Consider the following 15,932-nt stretch of genomic DNA (forward strand, 5'->3'; position numbering starts at 1 on the left):
AAGGATCCGGATCGTATGACCCGTAGGATAGTTTGTTGTTCTCTGGAAAGTTCAGGGTAAGGCGAAAGTATGGTCTGTCTCAAAAGGCGATAATGCTGGGTTATCTCCCTGAACGGGACAAGCGGGTGACTGTCCTCGTGCAGCTCCATAGCACGGGAGCTAAAAGAGCAGGCTTGTTGGGTGGGCGCATTTTTTGGCCTTCCATTGAAGTGTGAGGGGGTGTCCAGATGAGCTGAATAGAAGCGTTTGGGGAGTGGCTTTTAACACACGCAGTGCAGGTCAGGACACCCAATCCGACTGGTAATTCCAGTAGGCTTGTTGGGAATCGGTGAGTACCCTCCGAACTCCTGGTTGAGTGAGAGCCAAGGTGACGGCTGCCTCTTCTGCTGCCGCCATTTCTTGGGTCCTAAGCGAGGTGCACGCAAGGAGGTTTGTTCTGGAGGTAGCCACGATGATGGGGTTTTGCTGCCCTCGATGTTTGGAGGTGTCTGTGTAAATAACTGCACAATCTCCACCGAGGGTGGTGTTGCGCACTTGAGCCCGTGCTTTTCGGTGACTTTCGTCATGTGAGGGGTTCATATTTCTAAGCAAAGGGAGCATCTTTAGATTTGTCGCCAAGAGTCTGGGAGTACGTCAAGCGGAGTGACATTCTTGGCTGCCCAGCCAATCTGGTGAAGCATGCGGTTACCCACCGCAGTTCTGAGTCGGACCTTTTGGTTAGAAAGATGGCCTTCTATCAGCTCTTCCACAGTGTTGTGGAGCCCCGTGCTATGGACCCTATGTGTGGATGCACTCATGAGAAGAACAATGGCCTGCTCGACCACCTTTCTAATTGTTATATAAAGCATCTCTATGTCTTCTTTGTCGAGAAGAAGACAGGGGGTGGACGTTAGTGACTCTCCAGAAAACAAAAGCTTCAATTAATCGAAAGGTACCGGATTGCTTTAGGTCTCGCTTCTTGGAGGCAACTCGCCTGGTCATGTGTATGTTTTGATTATTGCTGTTTTTGAGGCGCTGCAAGGAGACGTCACTCTTGGTGTTAGCCTCGAGATGTAGGCCCAGGATCTTGATGCTGGGGCTTGGAGTGATGGCCTGGCAATCAAGGAGTATTTGAATGTATTCCTTCGTTTGGTTTGAGGGCGAACGACAAGAAGCTGTGATTTTTTACGCGAACACTGGAGGCCACAGGTTTTAGCACATTGGCGTACTAGAAGTGAGATGCCATGCATTGGTGTGAGCTTCCTTTAATTTTTGTGACTCTTAGCACATGAGCAGGTGCGCACAGGGCCGCTAGACGGGCGTGAATGGTCGCGTGACGCTTCCACGTGGCATTCAGCGAGAACGCAGGGGGTAAACCCGTAGATTTGCTTCGTGAGTACACGACCTGTCTTCCCCGTCTTCGTGTGGGCTCTTAGGTAAATCGGTAAGACAGTGGGCTCTCGCTTTGTTAGTCTATTAGTACCAGGTTCGATTCCCGGCGGTGCAAGCAAATTCTTTTATTTGTTCGCTGGAGTTTTCTGGTGACACCAACAGTCGCGAAAGAGCTCTTGAGGGGTAGAGGTAAAAAGCTTTGTTTTAAAAGCCCCGGCCCTGATGGTAAACCAAACGATTTACTGCACAGATACACTGAATAGGTTTCTCGCTTCCTTACAAAAAAATTCAGTCGTTCCTGCGCCGTGGTTGTTTCCTATCAGCGTGGAAACGTTCAAAAATTACGCTAGTTTACAAAAGTGGCTCTCTTTTGGGTGAACCCACCTACCGTCCTATCTCGTTTATCAGCACATACTCAAAGAAACTCGAGCACATTATTAACAAAAACCTGACGGCCTACGTTCATGCGCACAAATTATTATTCTCGAAGCAGCATGGATTCCGCGGAGGCTGATCTACAGCAACACAGCTAATCGAATTTGTTCACGATCTTTCCAAAACAATGATTTGCGTTGTCAAACTGATGTGGTATATTTGGATTTCGCAAAAGCATTCGATAAAGTGTCGCACTCAAAACTACTGTTCAAAATGAACAAAACGTTTCAAAATAATCTCTTGACAAAATGGTAAGCGTCCTATCTCAGCTCCTGTTAACAGTTTGTTTAAATAAAAGGCAAACAGTCTAGGTCAGTTACAATTCCGGACTTCACCAGGGCAGTGTATTGGGTCCTCTTTTATTTGTATTAAAAATAAATGACCTACCAAATCGCATCACAGTTCCGATAAGGTTGTTTGCCGACGTCTGCATTGTTTATAGCAGAATTTAGGCTGAACACGATCAACTCAATTTAAACAACAACCTTCAAAAATAAAGGATTGGTGCTAAGAGTGGCAAACGACTTTGAGCGCAGAAAAAAACAGTCTTTAGATAAGGTACGCATTTGGGCTGGTTCGTTCATGATTACGAGTGAAGAAAAACAGCGCTAAAAAGACAGGACAAGAAAGGACACAGGACCACGGCGCTGACTAACAACCAAATGTGTTTTATTTCTTCAGTCAGCATATATACTTCACCATTATCATAAAGCAATGACAAACAATTTGATTGGAATACTTAGTTTGCGCAGAGGCTAAAAAGCGATCACTCAGGCATGAATTTTATCTCTTTTGGTAAGAGGGAAATCGAGGGGAGGCTAACACATGCTTCGCCACTGTTGTGGATGTGATAGGCTTCTGAAATGAGACGCGCGCATTCATCATGGTAATTTGACAAGAAAGTGGTATTTTCAAAAATTGGGTGGCACTTGCATTTCTTACAGTTCTTACAATGAATGGCTAACTGACTATCAGCAGCTTGTTTTTTAACCTTATTCGAATATTCCCGCAAGCGGTCATTCGCGCACCGCCCCGTTTGACCGATATAATATTTCCCGCAAGAAAGAGGAATTTTGTACACTACACCTTGACGACATTCAACATACTTCTGCTTATGTTTCTTAGTACATCCTGTCTGTGCCAGAAAGTGAATCGAGAGGGGAGGAGGAAAACAAGAGGATGTACTAAGAAACATAAGCAGAAGTATGTTGAATGTCGTCAAGGTGTAGTGTACAAAATTCCTCTTTCTTGCGGGAAATATTATATCGGTCAAACGGGGCGGTGCGCGAATGACCGCTTGCGGGAACATTCGAATAAGGTTAAAAAACAAGCTGCTGATAGTCAGTTAGCCATTCATTGTAAGAACTGTAAGAAATGCAAGTGCCACCCAATTTTTGAAAATACCACTTTCTTGTCAAATTACCATGATGAATGCGCGCGTCTCATTTCAGAAGCCTATCACATCCACAACAGTGGCGAGGCATGTGTTCGCCTCCCCTCGATTTCCCTCCTACCAAAAGAGATAAAATTCATGTCTGAGTGATCGCTTTTTAGCCTCTGCGCAAACTAAGTATTCCAATCAAATTGTTTGTCATTGCTTTATGATAATGGTGAAGTATATATGCTGACTGAAGAAATAAAACACATTTGGTTGTTAGTCAGCGCCGTGGTCCTGTGTCCTTTCTTGTCCGGTCTTTTTAGCGCTGTTTTTCTTCACTCGTAGTCTTTAGATGTATAAGCAGGAAGAAAGCACCTTTACAGTAAAATTACTAGATTAACAATGCTATGCTAAACGTGTAGACACCTATAAATATCTTGATGCTTTACACCCGACCTCTGTTGAAACACTCATATTGATTATCTGCGCTCCAAGGCTACCAAGGCATTATATAGACTTAGGCGTAACCTTTATAGCGCCCCATCTGATATCAAGTACGTAGCTTAAAAAACCCAAGTCAGGCCTATTATCGAATTTTCTAAAATTGTTTGGGACCCTTACATACAGTCAAACTGCAATAAAATAGCGAACATACCGTGACTTAGTGCGAGATTTTTTATTAAATACCGCCGGCATCGTTCACCTACTGAAATTTGTATAACAGCGGGCCTCGATTGTTTGGAAACTACGTGGAGGATTTAGTGTCTGAAATTCCTTTTCCAGTTAATTGTAATTGTGGAAAATGTCCAGGGAGGCAATGGAGGAGGCCGTCGTCAATAAAAAGCACATATATTTACATTATGTACTGGGAGCCGTCTAAAACGCGTCCATCTTGTAGCCGCGCCTGGTCGTCTTCGTCTTCTTCCTATGCGTCTGTGGCGCGCGGTACTTGCATCGTCTTCATCGTCATTGAAAGTTCCAACAGTAATTAATTTAAACTAAACTATTCAAAGTTTTCCAGGGTTAACACACAAGAACTCTCGAGACATCCCCATAATATGTATACATACCACCTCTAGCACCACGTAACGGCTAGTTTAAGTTCAGTTACTTTCCACGTGCTATCGAAGATTGCAGTATGTTCCCGGACTCTATAAGTGGCGGTTCTTCGCTTACGTCGTTTCAACAGAATCTGAAAGTACTATTTTCTGAATGAAAGTGACAAATGCCTTGTGCTTAACTGTTTCTTCGTGCGTGTGTGCTTTTTGTTGGTAGCATGATACTAGAATACTTTTTAAGCTCAAATTTCCAGAGCGGTGCAAGAGTGCCACCTCAAATGCATCACGTACCGTTCTGCGCGTGTGCATTCCATTGCATGCGTGTTCCATTTTAAATGCAGAGCATTTCTTTAACTCACGATGTCACTCGGCGTTGTCGGCGTTGGCGTACCTCGGCGTCCGCAACAGCCGTTCCAGGTGCGCCCTCTCCCTCACTCCTCCTCTCCCGTATCACGCTACCCTCCCCACTCTCAACAACAGGTCCGCACCCCTCCCCCTACACTATATAAAAAAATAATACTTACCGGCACCTGGTTTCGATCCCACGACCCTGCATGCGGGCGGAACGCAAGGTACATGGTTCTCTACCCACTGCGCCACAAAGCCCACACAGAATGGAAGGCTACGAACGCGCCTTATATCCTTGACTCATTCAAACTACGTCAAGAAGCTGCTGATACAACGCATTCACTACCTGTGGGCGAAACGCAAGGTACATGGTGCTCTTCCCACTGCGCCACAAAACCGACACAGAATGAAATTCTACGAACGCGCCTTATATCCTTGACTCATTCAAACTACGTCAAGAAGCTGCTGATACAACGCATTCACTACCTGTGGGCGAAACGCAGGGTACATGGTGCTCTTCCCACTGCGCCACAAAGCCGACACAGAATGAAATTCTACGAACGCGCCTTATATCCTTGACTCATTCAAACTACGACAAGAAGCTGCTGATACAACGCATTCACTACCACCAACTCCCCAAACACTAAACGTTAACGCAATACACCCACCGCCTATGCGACGCATTTACTCGAGTCCCCCTCGCGGGGAGATGGGCCCTTTTTTTAAAGCAAAGCTTTATACCCTTACCCCCTAAGGGTTTTTTCGCAACCGTTGGTGTGAACAGAAAATTCCCGCGAACAAATAAAAGAATTTACTGGCATCGCCTGGAGTCGAACCTGGAAATAATATAGTAAAGGATCGTGAGCCCGTTCTCTTACCGATCTAGCTACGAGCCCATGTGGAAACGGGGAAGACCGGCGATGCACTCACCAAGCACAAGTGCGGGTTTACCCCTAAGTTCTCGCTTAATGCTACATGATAGCTTCACGCGACGTCTCGCGCTGCTGTGCGCTCCGCCCATGGCACGTGTAGCGTCTGTGTCCGCACCGTAAGCATGAACTAGGAGTTACAAAAAATAAAGGAAGCTCACACCAACCGTTGCAATCGCACTTCTAGTACGCCAATATGCTGACGCCTATGGCCTCCAGTGTTCACCTAAAAAATCAGAGCACCTTGTTATCGCCCTCACGCCAAACAGCACATCAAGGTAGACACTCAAATACTTCTTCATGGCCAGGCCATCGCTCCAAGCCCCATCATCAAGATCCTGGGCCTACATCTCCAGTCCAACACCAAGAGTGACGATCCTTGCAGTGGCTCAAACGCACCAGCAATAAAATCATACACGTGATCAGGCGAGTTGCCACCAAGAAGCGGTGCCTCAAGGAAGCTGATACCTCCCGATTAATTCAAGCTATTGTCCTCTAGAGAATCAATTACGCCCCCCCCCTGTCTTCTCTGCAAGGAGGACATAAAGTTGGTTCATATAAAAATTACAAATGCGGTTAAGCGGGCCATTGGTTTTCCCATGAGTGCGTCCACCGAGAGGCTGCTTAGGATGGGGCTCCACTACACGGTAGAAGAGATGATAGAGGGCCATCTTTCTAACCAGAACCTCCGATTGAGCAGAACTGCACTGGGTCGCCGCATCCTTCACCATATTGGCTGGGCAGCACAGAATGTCACTCCGCTTGATGTACTCCCGGACTCTTGGCGACAAGAATTAAAGATGCTAAATTAAGGAATTAAAGACGAGAGTCACCAACAAGCACGAGCTCAAGCGCTCAGCACCATCCCGGCGTGGGTCAAGCAGTTATCTACACAGACGCGTGCCAACATCGAGAGCCGCAGTACTCCATCATCGTGGCTACCACCAGAAGCAACCTCGTTTCGTATGCCTGACTCCAGCCCCAAGACATGACGGCAGCAGAAGAGGCAGCCATCACCTTAGCTCTCGCTGAACCAGGGGTTAAAAAGGTAGTCACTGATTCCCAACAAGCTTAGGAGAATTATCCGTCAGGGTGGGTGTCCCAAGCTGCACTGCTTGTGGTTTTTTTTAAAAAACACTGCCCAACCGGTTCTATTCCGCTCACCTAGACGCCTGCTCACGCTTCTTTGGAGGGCAACAAATACGCCAACCAAGAGGCCTGCGCTTCCCCCCCCCCCCCATGCTATGCAGCTGCATGAGGCCAGTAACCCGCTTTTCCCGTTCACGGACATAACCCAGCATTATCGCCCTCAGAGACGGACCCTAACCTCACCGAACCCTGAACTTTCCACGGAACAACTACCCTATGGCTCATACCATCCCACGCGTCTACACTCAATGCACCCTAATCGCTACGACGCTGAATACAAATTTTCCGCAGAAGTAGAAACACTCCGCCACATAATCAGGGTGTGCGGCTTTAGCCCTGAGCACCCTCCTGTCTTCCCCTCAACTACCAAACAAAAGCAATGTCAGATGTTGCTGTCCAGCTCTCTCTGCCTACCCTGACCTTCAGCTGGTTGACAGAGATCAGGCGGCGCGGAATGCATATGTGCTCCAGGGTAGAAGGAACCACTCCCCTGGCCCGCCCTCTGGGCCGTTCAGAAATCTGAATAAAAGTCTTTGCTTCTGCTCCTTCTCCTCCATATCTCGCCGATTTCTCCGCCTCTGTCGGCGGCGGCAGAGTGGGAGAAGGGAGATCGTCTAACACAGGGTTTGAGCTTCCTTTATTTTATAAAAAATAGTTTCCACTCACGTGCAACACAAATACAACTCAACCAAGCACCGTTAATGAATCATGCATTGATTTACCCTTAGCAAATAATATCTCTTTGAAGTAATAAAGGGTGTGGTTACTGCTTATAACTTGTCTCTGGTTTCACTAATTGTAGAACTACGTGAGTGAATTTAAGTGATGTCGCATTGGTAATCGTTGTGGGTGCCACTTACAGCTTTGCGTTCCAAGCACATTCACAGGGTAGATTGGCGCGACTTTTTTTAGTCATGTACAACTTCGAGCTGCTGCTCGAAACAATAACGAGACATTTTCTTGTGACCTGATATCTATATAATATATATATGTATTTTTTTCGGGAATAATATTTTTGTACTTCCACTCTGTAACGGCTCATTCCTGGGCTAACAGAATTAATAAATGAAAAAGGAAATGAAACTTCGAACAAGGTAGGGACCATAATTGTTGCCGTATATATATATATATATATATATATATATATATATATATATATATATATATATATATATATATATATATATATATATATATATATATATATATATTCGGTCCCCACTCTGGGCGCGTGTTTTTCTTTCTTTCTTCTGTATATTAAATAAAATGTTCACTTCATTAACCGTAGTAAAAAAGAACAGAGCCTAACCACACCCCTATGCCTCCTTTGGCGTCGTAGACTGCTGACCTATCTTTCTGTATTTCCTCAACGAGCCCCTCATTTCCTTACTATATTATTCTGCGAAAACCTAGCGAGGGTCTCGGTTCTGGCAGCCTTGAGGTCTAGGTAGCATAAGAGGGCTTCCCGCCAGTTACCCGCTCATGACAGGCAGTAGACGTTGGAGTCACGCCCCGGGGGTTGAAAAAAAGGTCCCCTTCTCCCCGTGTAGTCAGAGTGGCGCTGGCTACCACCCTCAAGTGTCAGATACACTATAGTAAATATAAATAGCCCAGAAAGTGAAGGAGAACACAGTCGCCCAGATAGCCGAATTGGTAAGGCATTCGACATGTAATCGAAAGGCGTGGGTTCGGTCCCCACTCTGGGCGCGTGTTTTTCTTTCTTTCTTCTGTATATTAAAAAAAATGTTCACTTCAGTAACCGTAGTAAAAAAGAAAAGAGCCTAACCACACCCCTATGCCTCCTTTGGCGTCGTAGACTGCTGACCTATCTTTCCGTATATATATGTATATGTATATGTATATGTATATGTATATATACGTTTATATGACAGAAAATAGGAGTTGGCAGTCAAGAAAACCTCGGCAAGCAAAAGGGTGAATGTGGTATATCATTGAAACAGATAAAGAATTTGGAAAGAAAGAAGGAAGGTGGAGAAAAAGTGCCCGCCAAGTGGGATCCGAACACACGACCTCCAGAATGCCGGTCTAGTGCGATAACCACTACGCTATCGGCGGGGCGATTTTGCCCTCCAATTTTCTGCGGCATTTATGTTAAGGTGTTTTTTGTTTCCTGTGCTTGGGGGTGGTTGCCAGCGCCACTCGCCGCTCGGTTTTCTTGACTGCCAACTCTTATTGTCTGTTTTATTTTCAACGAGCCCCTCATTTCCTATTCTGCCTCGTAACACACACACACACACACACACACACACACACACACACACACACACACACATATATATATATATATATATATATATATATATATATATATATATATATATATATGTAGCGAATCAGAATAGGAAATGAGGGGCTCGTTGAAAATAACACAGAAATAAGGGTTGGCAGTCGAGAAAACCTCGGAAAGCAAAGGGGAGGATGTGGTAGATCATTGAAACAGATTAAGAATTTGGAAAGAAAGAAAGAAAGTGAAGAAAAAATGCCCGCCAGGTGGGATCCGAACCCACGACCTCCAGAATACCGGTCTGGTGCGATAACCACTACGCTACCGGCGGGGCGATTTTCCCATTCACTTTCTGGGGTATTTATGTTAGGTATGTTTGTTTCCTGTGCTTGGGGGTGGTAGCCAGCGCCATTCGGACTAATCGGGGTGAAGGGGACCTTCTTTTTAACCCCCGGGTCGTGACTCGAGTGTCTACGACATGTCCAGAGTGGTCGACCAGCTTTGAACACTCTTAAGCTCCCTTTGGCAACAAGACTGCCAGAACAGAGGCCCTCGCTATGCATGTAGCGAATCAGAATAGGAAATGAGGGGCTCGTTGAAAATAACACAGAAATAAGGGTTGGCAGTCGAGAAAACCTCGGAAAGCAAAGGGGAGGATGTGGTAGATCATTGAAACAGATTAAGAATTTGGAAAGAAAGAAAGAAAGTGAAGAAAAAATGCCCGCCAGGTGGGATCCGAACCCACGACCTCCAGAATACCGGTCTGGTGCGATAACCACTACGCTACCGGCGGGGCGATTTTCCCATTCACTTTCTGGGGTATTTATGTTAGGTATGTTTGTTTCCTGTGCTTGGGGGTGGTAGCCAGCGCCATTCGGACTAATCGGGGTGAAGGGGACCTTCTTTTTAACCCCCGGGTCGTGACTCGAGTGTCTACGACATGTCCAGAGTGGTCGACCAGCTTTGAACCCTCTTAAGCTCCCTTTGGCAACAAGACTGCCAGAACAGAGGCCCTCGCTATGCATGTAGCGAATCAGAATAGGAAATGAGGGGCTCGTTGAAAATAACACAGAAATAAGGGTTGGCAGTCGAGAAAACCTCGGAAAGCAAAGGGGAGGATGTGGTAGATCATTGAAACAGATTAAGAATTTGGAAAGAAAGAAAGAAAGAAAGTGAAGAAAAAATGCCCGCCAGGTGGGATCCGAACCCACGACCTCCAGAATACCGGTCTGGTGCGATAACCACTACGCTACCGGCGGGGCGATTTTCCCATTCACTTTCTGGGGTATTTATGTTAGGTATGTTTGTTTCCTGTGCTTGGGGGTGGTAGCCAGCGCCATTCGGACTAATCGGGGTGAAGGGGACCTTCTTTTTAACCCCCGGGTCGTGACTCGAGTGTCTACGACATGTCCAGAGTGGTCGACCAGCTTGCAACGATCATGTCCCTTCTAAGAGTGCACTGTTTGTAGGAAACACTATATCGGCCAAACTGAAACGCCCTTCCGAATACGGTTCAATCATCCCCGCTCTCATGCAAAAAGCTGCCCTTATTTGCCCCTGTCAAGACATGTGAACCGTCCCGGGCATGCATTTGATCATCTTAAAGGAACGATTTCAGAATCCGCCTTCAAAACCCCCACGACAGCGAAGTTCGGGAATCTTAAATCATTTATAAGTTTGGGTCAGCGACACTTCGGATTAATGAGAGTTACGGAAAACTAACGTGATTATCCCTCGATTAAAATTGGCGGTCTGACTGCATGCCTACTCTCCGTTTCCGAAACATCTTCCGCTCCTTCTCACAGTTTTTTGCAAAGCTATATAAGAAATGTGCTACAAATGTTTGTGACAGCAAAATCATGTAACTGTACCCTGATGAAGGCAAGTCCCGTTTACGCTGCGTAAGTAAACCTTGTTTTAAGTGCGAATGCACTTCTTAAGCGAACCTGAATCGTCCGCCGCCGTCGTCCGCATAGCAACAGCTGCGGGTGCGCGCGCTCCTCGTCTTCCTCCTCGTCTTCCCTAGCAACGGGGGGAGATGGGCGCGCGCTACTCTCCTCCTCCTCTCTCCGCTCATTGACTGCGGGTGTTGGGCGCCTCCTCTCCACTTCGGGCGGGAGAGCTCTCGCTCGCGTAGCGGGCGCTCCGCATTCCGACGCGTGAGGGCGCTCGTGTAGCCCTCGCCGTAACGGCGGGCGCTACTCTCCTCCTCCTCTCTCCGCTCAGTGACTGCGGGTGTTGGGCGCCTCCTCTCCACTCCAAGATCACGATATCCACCGTAATCGCGCAATCAACAACCGTGGGAGGTGAATGGGAGAGGCAAAGGTGAATGGGAGAGGCTTTCGCCCTGCGGTCGACCTGAGTAGGCTGAAAAAAAACAAATATTTTTTTCCTACAGCATCCACGTGCTATCTATAGCGCAAATAAGAAGGGCGCGGGCCGCGGCCTGCGCGCCCTTATGAAACGTTTACAGAAGCCCGTACGGAACGCTTCCTAGTTTAACGACTAGAAGAGAGTTATTAATCCGTAACCAATCTTTGGCGAGCGCCCCACAAGAAAACAGTTACTCTTCACGAGGGTGCTGCTTTGGGCCTGTTGGTATGACATGACGGAATCTTGAAGCGCTAGGACACAGGGACAAGCGAGTGGGACAACACAAGGCGCTCTTGTTGCATAATAATTAAATATTAAAAATATTGCGCGATTGGTTTAGTTAACACATGTAATCCTTATAATAATGCGAATGAAGGTCATTTGTGCGTTTATAATCGACTAGAGAAGATTGTGAAATAAAACCAGAAATACAAACAAGAGCGCATTGTACGATGTCCTAGCAATGCGTTTGGGTATACTACTGAAGCCAACTTTAGAAAATATATGTGTGTAGTGTTCCACAGGAGTACTTGGCCCTTGAAACTTTCATACACGACCGGATATCTATAAAGCCGGTCCTGCTTTGACATTTGACTGCTTGCACTGCGCACGCAAAATGTCCTCCCAGCAACAGGTTTATGTTTATAATGAGGCAAGATTTACCCTGGCTTGGTGTATAGCAGAGCGGCTGGACAGGATGCTGACGCATTTACGCTTACGCAGTGCGCATGTTCTGATACAGGACCAAATTGTTTTTATACATATTGTTACAAATTACACCTGGAGCCTCAGAAACCGTACGTAGAAGAGAGTTTATTAGCTGCAAACCAGTGGTTGCGGCCGAACAGTGTATCACGCCAAGCACGTGCCTTCGCGTTCTCCTTCTCTTCCCTTCTTCCTGGTGATACTGACAGTATCATTACTCCCTCCTTTTCCCCCTCCCCATGGAGGCATTGCGGTAAGGCGGTAGGCTATGCGGGTACGCTACTCTGCGAATTAACGGTCTTGGGACGGCTTGTGGGGGACGATGTGAACCACGTCAGACCTTGAGGTTCAGTGCCACGGTGGGTACACTGTGTCCGGAATGTCTTCGTAGTTAAGGTCACCGATGCGGCGAAGTACTTTATATGGGCCGAAGCAGCGCTTCAATACCTTCTCGATAAGACCATGGCGCCGCACTGGTGTCCACATCCAAACTCTGTCACCAGGGGAGAAGTGTACGCCACCCCGGTGGAGCTCTGTCACCAGCGGAGAAGTGTACGCCACGCCGACGGAGGTTGTAGCGAATAGCGACGACAGATTGTTGTTGTTGAATTCTGATCCTCGCGAGTTGACGGGCTTCCTCTGCGCACTGCCATATTATTTCCGCATCTTCATGGTTAGAATCACTCAGCTGGTAAGGGAACACGTTTTCACGTTTCGATCGTGTACAAGATAAAACAGAGTGAAGCACGTCGTTTCCTGTATTGGCGTGTTGTATGCGAATGTTACAAATCAAAGCAATTCGTCCCACGTTCGGTTCTCGACGTCTATGTACATGGCAATCATATCTTTTATGGTCTTGTTGAGCCTCTCCGTGAGACCCTTTGTTTGGGGGAGTATACGGCGTTGTTCGTTGATGGCTGGTATTATCCAATCGGCGTATATCCTGCGTAAGCTGGTACGTGAACGCAGATCCCTGGTCGCTGATGAGCACTTTAGGAGCACTGTGCCGCAAAACAATAAATTCGAGGAAAACCTTAGTTATGTTCCAGCTCGTTCCAAACGGGAGCGCCTTAGATTTAGCGTAGCGGGTGAAATAGTCGGCCGCTATTATAATCAATCGATTCCTTGAGTTGGAAACTGGGAATTGACCAAGGAGATTCAAGCCTAATTGTTCGAATGGCGTCATGGGTGGTTCTATAGAATGGAGGAAACCGGCTGGTCGTGTAGGCATTTTCTTTGCCTCTGGCATTCCCGGCATGTTTTCGTGTAGTTATGCGCTGACTTGGGAAGACGAGGCCAGTAATAGTTTTCCCGTATTCTTGCTAGGGTTTGACTGTTGCCAAGGTGTCCACCAGTGGGATGTTCATGGCATGCTTCAATAATCTCCTAGCGAAGACTGCGTGGCAAGACGAGAACCCAGGGCCTTCCGCTTGCGTAAAGCTCTTCTCGTATAGCACGTCGTGCCGGAGACCGAACGAGGAGAAGGTGCAAGCGAAGGCCCTCGGCAGGTAAACCTGTTTACCTTGGAGACAAGCAATTGCCTTGTTCAGCTCAGGATCCTGTCGCTGACGGGCTTCCGTATCCCAAACTTGCAGTGTTCCCAGGAAGGTGTCGTCATCGTCGTCAATGTCAACCTGATAGTTCTCCGCGGGCGCGCAGGACAGCCATTTCGCATCACTATGCTTGCGGCCCTAATTGACATCAAATTATTGGAGGTGTGACGGTCGCACATCGCCACTGACTGCCGCGTACAACCCATGCGCACGCAGAAACGTGTTCCCAGGTAGAAGCGGGCGGCAGACACTTCGCGTGGCACGAAGAAAGGCCAAGCACGCGCGGAATGTGCGGAAGCACGCGCGGAAGAATGTTAATCTGCAGAAGAATGTTAATCCCCGAGGGCTTGCGGGGTGACGCGCCCACGCGCAGAGCGATGACCGGCCGGTTCCCCAACGAGCTCGTCCTTACCCCCCCTGTGCGTAACCCAAGGAGGGTATAAGAAGGCTAGCGAACGAGGCCGGAGGTCTTTTTTCCCGACTGGACATCATCTTGCCGGGCCGAACGAGGCAGCCGCCCGTAGGAGTAATCCGATCGCGCGCTCCCCCCACTTCAACCCGGGACCAGCCAGCCAGCGGTCACATCTCGGGTCCGCGTCCACGATCTGCCAGGAGCACGGACCGCCTACGCCGACCGACACGAGAATTCCGGCACCCTCCCGAACGGCCCTGCTCGAGCACGTGCACCCTGCAGCGCCGCGCCTGAACGACTTCTCGGCTCCACGACCCAGCGCCAGCCGCCCTACAGGGTCCCAGCCTCTCAACGGGTGAGCGCACCGGCACCAGCGCTAACTATTGTTAATTAAATTGTACCTTTGAGCCTGCGTTGTCTCTTTTCCCCTCAACTCTGCGTGGACCCACCTAGTTGGTAGAGTGACGCCATCTCCCCTCCGGGGAGCGTCACAAGTGGTGGCAGCGGTGGGATTCACTTAACTTAAATCGCAGAGTATAGGCGTGGGACTCCACCCCCACGCCTGAGGGGAAACGAGGCACCATGAACGAGGCCACTATGACCCAAGCGAATGTGTTAGGCGCGAGTGTCATGGCGTTAGGGGGGATGGTTCCATCATTTACAGGGGATGGTAACGGGATAACCATCCAGGACTTCCTACGTGTTCTCGAACAGGTGGGGGGTCTTGGTGGCTGGACAGAGGCGCAGATGACAGGTATTGCACGCTGCAAAATGGTCGGTGCGGCCTATAACTTTGCGTGGCACGAGGAGGCTGTTGCTGCAGCGGCGACTTTCGCCGAGTTTAAAGCTCTAGCCACGAAAAGGTTCGATACAGAGCCAGAGTACGTGAAGCTCCAAAGGTTTTTGTCCGCCGGACAAAAGGACGGGGAAGACGTCCAGTCGTTCGCGACTAGGCTCCGCGCGTTGGGCAACGCGGCCGTTGGAACGCAGGACGGCACCGAGACTGAAGTAAAGCGCGAGCTCCGCAAAGAGCTTCTGAACGAGCAGCTTCGCACTCAGTTCTTGAATGGGCTGCGAGACCCGGTCCGCAGGTTCACACTTTCTCGTGACCCCAAGAATTTCCAAGAGGCCATCGACGCGGCTGTGAGGGAGGAGAGAAATGAGCGAACAGTAAATGGCGGTCGCACGCCGGTCAGAAGCGTGCAGGAAGGCGAGAGGGAAGCTGAAGAGCTCCACGCACGGCTCGAAAGGGTCGAACGCTTGTTGGAATCTAGCATCGCGCTACAAAATGAACAAATGCAGCAAAAAGACAGGCGTCGCGACAACAAGACGGGACGGCCGACTTGCTATTCGTGCGGCGAGCGTGGACACTTTGCTAGGAACTGTAGGCAGCGCGCGCCCCCCCAGGGCCAACCGCGAAGGGACAACCAGGTAAGCGCGGATAATCCCGCGGGAAATTCCGCTTCTCGGTCGAACCAGGGAAACTAGTCGAGCCCCCTTTGGGCGCACGCGCGCTGGAGGGAAGCAAAGGGGGCATTCAAGAGTTCACAGTGAACATTTGCGGAGAGGCTAGCCCGATAATAGAGTGTGAAATAGGGGGAGCAGCTATGAAATGCCTGATTGACACGGGATCAAAAGTAAGCCTCCTCAAAGAGAGCGCTCTAAACGACGTTTTGCCCGACTGGCGAACGAGATTCCGGTCGGTAGAGCAGAGAACAAGCCTAGTGGGCATCACGGGCGACCGTTTGGAAATCGTAACATGCTGTGAAGTGCCCTTGAAATTAGGGGAACGCATTGTTACGGCGACGTTCTTCGTCTGCACAGAGAGAGCCAGGCTGCCGGTGGCTGGTCTAATCGGACAGAACATCCTTTCGGAAGAAAAGGTAGACTTGCTCCTAAGCAGAGGCGCCATCAACCTAGGAGGCATCGACATTCCCATTCTAAACTGGGCGGGGGGAAACAAGAAGGCAGGCGGA

The 15,932-nt window shown here is 48.6% G+C and overlaps 1 non-coding gene across 1 annotated transcript; it reads right to left on the reverse strand.

The window, feature by feature from the left end:
* Positions 1–8,671: 8,671 nt before the first annotated feature.
* Positions 8,672–8,744, reverse strand: Trnaa-ggc (transfer RNA alanine (anticodon GGC)). The gene has a single exon. It is a non-coding gene; the product is annotated as a tRNA-Ala (tRNA).
* Positions 8,745–15,932: the final 7,188 nt, after the last annotated feature.

Source organism: Haemaphysalis longicornis, unplaced genomic scaffold (assembly GCF_048455015.1).
Source record: "Haemaphysalis longicornis isolate Haplotype H1 unplaced genomic scaffold, Haemaphysalis longicornis Haplotype H1 scaffold_1, whole genome shotgun sequence".
Lineage (NCBI taxonomy): Eukaryota > Metazoa > Arthropoda > Arachnida > Ixodida > Ixodidae > Haemaphysalis > Haemaphysalis longicornis.